This window comes from Rhyacophila brunnea, unplaced genomic scaffold (genome assembly GCF_057557595.1).
Source record: "Rhyacophila brunnea isolate RB1 unplaced genomic scaffold, BYU_Rbru_1.0 scaffold_88, whole genome shotgun sequence".
In the NCBI taxonomy this organism is placed as follows: domain Eukaryota; kingdom Metazoa; phylum Arthropoda; class Insecta; order Trichoptera; family Rhyacophilidae; genus Rhyacophila; species Rhyacophila brunnea.
The window spans coordinates 621709-628016 of record NW_028233359.1 but is presented as its reverse complement, the minus strand read 5'-3'; the positions used below and the strand labels follow the sequence as shown (position 1 = coordinate 628016).

Genomic DNA, 6308 nt, shown 5'->3' with positions numbered 1-6308 from the left:
TTCGCAGCGAATTCGCAACGCCCTCGCTGTCGCTGTCGCTACCGCTTGGATTTGATGCGAATTTCGCGCTTGGCCCCACACCAAAGCGTCAGCGACGCAGCCATAGACTAAATAATTTTATTTACGCGCCAGATTTAAAAATTGTAAATAATATTAATATTTTACGCCAAATATTCTATAATTTTTATGAATTAAATATGAAAAATATACGTACACTATAGCGCTTTCAGAATTGCTACAACTTTTACCCACTTTGCGTAAAGTGTATTTTAATTATCTGAAACAAGGTGGCAGCATTGGATGCAGCCATAGACTAAATACATATACGAATGTCAAAGTGACAGTTGTGTGTTGACAAAATGTACACGTCTTCTGAATGCTTATTACACGCTGAAGATATAATGAGATGGCGTGCGACAAATTACATCGACATTTAATATAACCTTACTTTATGACAGGGCAAGATTGCCATGGCTCATAGATAAGATAGATTTACTCAGTTTCATAACTGCACATATTATAAATAAGCATTTACCATGAAGGGTTAACAGGATTTGAAGGTAATATGCTATTGAAATAACATGTCTCCGTTATTTGAATTGTAGGTTTTGACTATTTTGCGTTTCTACGCAGAGGGAGCGTACCAAAAACGGGTAGGCCAAGTCTTCTGCGCAATGAGCCAGGCATCAGTAAGCAGATGCATAGGAAACGTGTCCGATGCTATAATAGCAGTGCTTAGTAATACTTACATACAGTCGCCATACAGCGCTGACAGTCTTTAGTGTTGTGTTGATACCCTCTGATCAATTTATACAATATTACAATGTACATGTCATGTAACTAGAGTAACTGCGCATAGACACAACAAGTAAATTACCTACTCAATAAGAATTTAACGGGAATATTATTTTGTGTCGGTAAAAATATTTTTTAATTTCAGACTTCAAGAAAGGGCAGGTTTCCCGAAAATCATTGGGTGCATTAACTGCACCCATGTGCGAATATACCCGTCATACTTGGAGACTTTCAAAAATGAGCGCAGGAAATTTTCTGTAAATGTAAAATTCGTAATAAAATCTATGTTGTTTCTGATACATTCATATTCATTACGTATGATATCATAACATGACATTTATTTTTATGCAGGTATCTGACATGGACATTCTGGCAGTGAGTGCCAGATTTCCTTTGAGTGTTTATGACCAATTCATATTTAATGGATCGTTGGTAAAAACTGAAATGAAACATCTACAGAACGACAAGAATTGGGAATTTTGTTCTATTAGGGAAGTATGTTAAACTTTACTTTACTATGGCAGTACCAGTAACAAATATTTTTGTTTGGTTTATATTCATCCGTATTTTGTATAGGTACTTCAAAGGAATCAAAATTTTGCATAGGTATGAATATGATATTTAATGAAACAGTTTTTTAATTATTTAAATCCTGATTTCTAATATTTTTACAACTTTCAGTCGAAAACATATTCAAATTAACAGACTGTGTATATTGAAATCATTCTAGTGCCACCATAGGCCAGCCAGACTCACTACACGGCTGCCCGCTGTTTGACCAGGGATGTGATTGAGTGTTTTTGGATAATGGTCCACACCAGATCGCATAGCTACAGCAACAAGTGCAAGACCAACCGTGGCTATACATACAGTATACATGTATATATTAAATATAATTTATGTATATTTATTTATGGCTTATACACCGAAACAAAATATGTCACTTAACTGTACTTGAATATTTTTGCAGGATCATTCAATAAAAAATACTTGGTTTAGGTTAAGAAAGTTTTAATAATCATTTTTGCACAGAATACAAGAAAAATATTTATATAATTATTAGAATTACAATGAGCTTTAAAAGTAACACGATATTGTAATAAAATGGACAAATATGAAAAAAAATAACAATAAATTGTATATAGATAGGTAGACAGGGTTCAGATGATTCTGGCAGTGCAGGCGACTCATTTAGGTGTCAGTATTGTTACTTTCAAATGACAATAACACCGTTCCAATGTGATTCGGTCGTGCCAGAAGACTCTGTCCTTCCTCTATTTAGTAACCGGGCGTTTTACAACTTTAAATGAAAATTAAGTTGGCATATAGATAGTATATTTTTTCTAGTATAATATTATTTAATTAGGTGACTTTTTATTTCTTTATTACTTGAAATGGTGTTTACATGGTAGATGGATTATAATGGTTTTGAAATATAGTTATTTTTGTTAATTCTACTTTAACTGAGTCATTTACCTTGACAGCTGTTTCGGCACATAAACTCATTTTCGGAACATTCAACAATAATTTGTGATTATAAAAGAGCTACAGGTCACGTAGCAAATTAAATACGCTTAGTTAAATAATAAATACATACCAAATATTTTACAAAATACACCACATACATCCATCGAATATGGTAAATAAAATACAGATTCAAGTATCAAATAATTCTTGGATAAATAGATGTTTATGTAAGTATATGTTTTTTTAAATACTTACATGATACTGTGTTGTATAACATTTAAATTTATATTTTTGATTTTGATTTACATACTTAAATGTACCTACATAAATTTGTAATGTACAGTAGGTACTTAATTACATTTTTAACATTAGGAAATTACCATTATTCGATTCTATCCACCCGCCATGTCTATAATCACCCCAACGCTGGATAGAAAGAGACATCACACAAAATTGGCTGTTTGATAATAAATGGTAGTTGAAAAATATTTTAGAGTATGATTATGTCCATAGAAACAGGTTTTAAGTCATTCATGTTTGTCCGAATAATGTGTAGCAGAAAAATAGAAATTTTAAAAAGGGTCTATTCAGTATTCACCCCATTCTACGGCAAACATTTTTCTTAATAAAAATAGGTACATCAATAGAGGAATCATAAAATGGACCTTGGCCCTCGCCCACGCCTTATTCATCCTTGTATATTATATTATCACACTTAATGTTTTGGAAAATTCATTAACATTGTGCACAAATGCCACTTTTGTTGATTGACACTTCACTTAGTTGATCTCTTTGTTCACGTGAAGTACAATAAAAGTATGTAGCAGCGAAGAACTAGAGACCGAAAATAGTGGAAGGAGCTAGAAGAGGCTTTCATCTAGCAGTGGAATGACCCCGACTGATGTTTATGATGAAATATTATTTTATTCCTGTTAATGCCAGGGGTTTCATTTTTAATTTCTTCTGGTGCTTTGTACCTACGTTGAAAGGTTGAAGATCTTTGCTAAAATTAAATTCATCACAAAGCATTAGTATATCTCCAACATCATTCAGGTAGGTATCCATGATGATAATATAATATTATGTACTTAGAGGAGGTACCTGACCTTTATATTTACATGCACATAAAATTATTAATCTTATTGCCTAATGCAGACCAAGATATACCTACCTACATAATATTACATGAACAGAAGTTTAATAACATCTCAATTAAGTTTAAAATGTTTGTAGGTATACAAATTAATGTGAAACAGAAAACATTGGTTATGTTAGGTAGGTACATGGAACATGTAGATAATATTATCTTGGTTCGCGGTCGGCACTGGGCAAAACCAGTTTATTAGCTCAATATACCTATACATAATGAAGGAAATATATACCTAGTAGGTATATAGGTACATAATATCGTTTTTGTGATTGAGGTCTCTTGAGATCAAAAAACAAACAACCTAGGTACCTATGTCCTACTGTAAATAACCCGATAGTAAGTAGTATGTAAGGTTTTTGGTCTAAAACCTTACAAAATACCACAATGACGACATGGAGTACCTACTTATCTACCTATATGTATATTATATCTTTAGTTACAATAGAAATGCTATGCTGCATAATGTTTGATGCAAAAAAATAATCTTAAAGACTACCTATCTAACCTAAAAAAATATTATCAACGAATATAAAATGGGTATTTACGTGACCGATACCGAATATGATTGAAGTAGGTATTGTAAAAGATACCTAATTATAACATTATTGATATGACTGCTCGAAAGTCGAAACCAAAACGTCAAACGATCGCAATAGGTAAGTTAGAACTGTCAGTGCCCTAACAATCAAAGTTATAAAGTTTCTGTTATTAAAGGCTGTGCATGACGCAAATTAATAATATGTATTTTTTAAATATCGGGACCTTAGATTAAAGTTATTTATTTATAATAGCGTATTCATCCTGTCAAAAAACTTTACATACTTTGGTTAGACAAAGATACCTACATAATATTATTATGACGACCTTCATACCATTTTCAACAATTTCCCTGCCAATTTCATCCCATATCTTATCTTTCTTTCTTATGTTTTGTAGTCACTGTCAGAGAAATCATAAAGGATTGGATATTTCCGGACCAACTCGATCAGCTGCTCAATGTCTTCGCCATTTTGATTTTACTAATTCCCTTGGCGAAATTGTCCGCCGCGAATAAATTCGCTGTCGACAGAGTTCCCGAAAATCGCAGCGAATATTCGCTGCAAATTCGCACTCAAGACGCAAGGCGGTCGCGCAAGCGTGCTCTGTCCCGTAAGCCAATACGAGCTTGATTGGCGAATAATTCGCTGCGAATATTCGCCGCGAATATTCGCTTTGGTGTGGGGGAGGCTTAATATAAGAGATACAAATTTTAAAAATAATCGTGTTAAAATTTACATAAATATACCTAATCGGATGCATTTAACAAAAAAGTTTTAAGGCTAATTTAATGGTTTAAGTATCAACTCACTAGTGACCCAACGTTTAGCTGGAACACCCAATTTGAAATTGGAATTTTTAGGTTATTATAGGTGCACAAACAAAAAAAATCGTGCACGGACGTGCACTAATAATGCACAAACAAATGCACCCAAAAAAGTTGGAGTTTTAACATTGGGTGATCCAGGTAAATGGACCTGAGCAATTGTCAAAAACTATGGAGGTTAAGTTCGCGGAGTTAATACACAGGGGTAGTGTTTAATTTAGTTTTAAGTAGGGTATACTTGAACGATATTTATACACAAATAATTTTACTTTGAATTTATTATGATTATAATTGTTTTTACTATAAACAAATTGACATAAAATACACACCAATGACGTTGGTAAAATAAATCATGATTTTGCTAGTGGATTGTGTATTTTATCGATTCAACAAAACAATATTATACATATTCGTGTAAATATTAAATATGAACAATAATCTTTTCTTTTGTATAAATTAATCCCTTTAAGAGGACGTTCTACAGAATTGGCCTTGAGAATTGAAAATATGATTTTTTAACATGTGGTCCATAATATCACTGGTCTACTAGTTAATATAAAAAGGTCGTGTGAAAGTTGTTTGTGTCAATAAATTTGCTCTATGACTGATCCGACTCATATTTCACATTTATTTCATCAGGGCTGTCGAAGACATAAATCATAATTATTTATAATTTTTAATTTTTATTTATAATATATATAATTTAAGTTTTGTGCATCTAATGCCGGGTCGACACTGGCAACAAGTTAATTTGCTGGCAACCTCGTTAGATTTTATGATAATTATCGTAAAATTTCTTAAGCAATTATGGTAAGTATCGTAAAATTTAATGAGGTTGCCAGCAACTTGTTGCCAGTGTGGAAATGGCTTAATATCCACTGTGGTTCACGTAGTGGCATGGACCTGGGGTTAGCTAATTCAGGAAGTCAACACCCATGATAGAATTTTTTCCAGTTTTGGTTGCATTATATTCCAAAACTCTTCTGTAAAAATCGTTTCCGAGTTTATAAATGGAAATTTCTCGGTGTACATAGTGAACAAACCTACGAATAAAAAAAGACAAAAAGGAACATACTGATTCATCGCAGTAAAATCTGGTAATCAAATTCGCCATTTTGAAAAGCGACGATTTTGCGTAAACAAATATCACGTGGTCTGTACGTGTGCGGCAAACTTCGAATGTGTTTGTAATTTTGTGCAAAGTGCGAATGTAATGTTTTCAAATAATTATATGGATTAATTATACCATCGTATTATTTTCTCGAAATCATAAACATACTATAATAGTATTTGAGTATCAACCTATGTTCAATTTGAATTGGGTTATAATAATAATATACCCGTATATATATCAATAATATGTTTTCTACAAAATCCACCCAAGTTATCAGTACGTACTTGCACAAGTTTGATTAAAAACTATGATGAAATTAACATTTAAAAAATATGAATGCTTAATATTATTTTGACAGCCCTGTTTTCTGATCGGCTTTACAACTCGCAGGTGTTCATTAAAAAAATAATAAAGCTCCG

General features: G+C 32.5%; 2 long non-coding RNA genes across 4 annotated transcripts; one reads left to right on the top strand and one right to left on the bottom strand.

Annotated features, from left to right (window-relative positions):
• On the top strand, nucleotides 1-1790 carry LOC147063744 (uncharacterized). 3 transcript variants are annotated; one of them, XR_015072031.1, is made up of 4 exons: nucleotides 4-560; nucleotides 941-1052; nucleotides 1147-1290; nucleotides 1526-1782. It is a non-coding gene; the product is annotated as an uncharacterized LOC147063744 (long non-coding RNA). The 3 variants fall into 3 exon arrangements; XR_015072030.1 differs by having other exon boundaries at nucleotides 1-560; nucleotides 941-1058; nucleotides 1147-1790; XR_015072029.1 differs by having other exon boundaries at nucleotides 1-560; nucleotides 1147-1787.
• On the bottom strand, nucleotides 1147-4631 carry LOC147063743 (uncharacterized). Its single transcript, XR_015072032.1, has 2 exons — nucleotides 4258-4631; nucleotides 1147-3265 (listed from the first exon to the last, which is right to left on the bottom strand). It is a non-coding gene; the product is annotated as an uncharacterized LOC147063743 (long non-coding RNA).
• Nucleotides 4632-6308: the final 1677 nt, after the last annotated feature.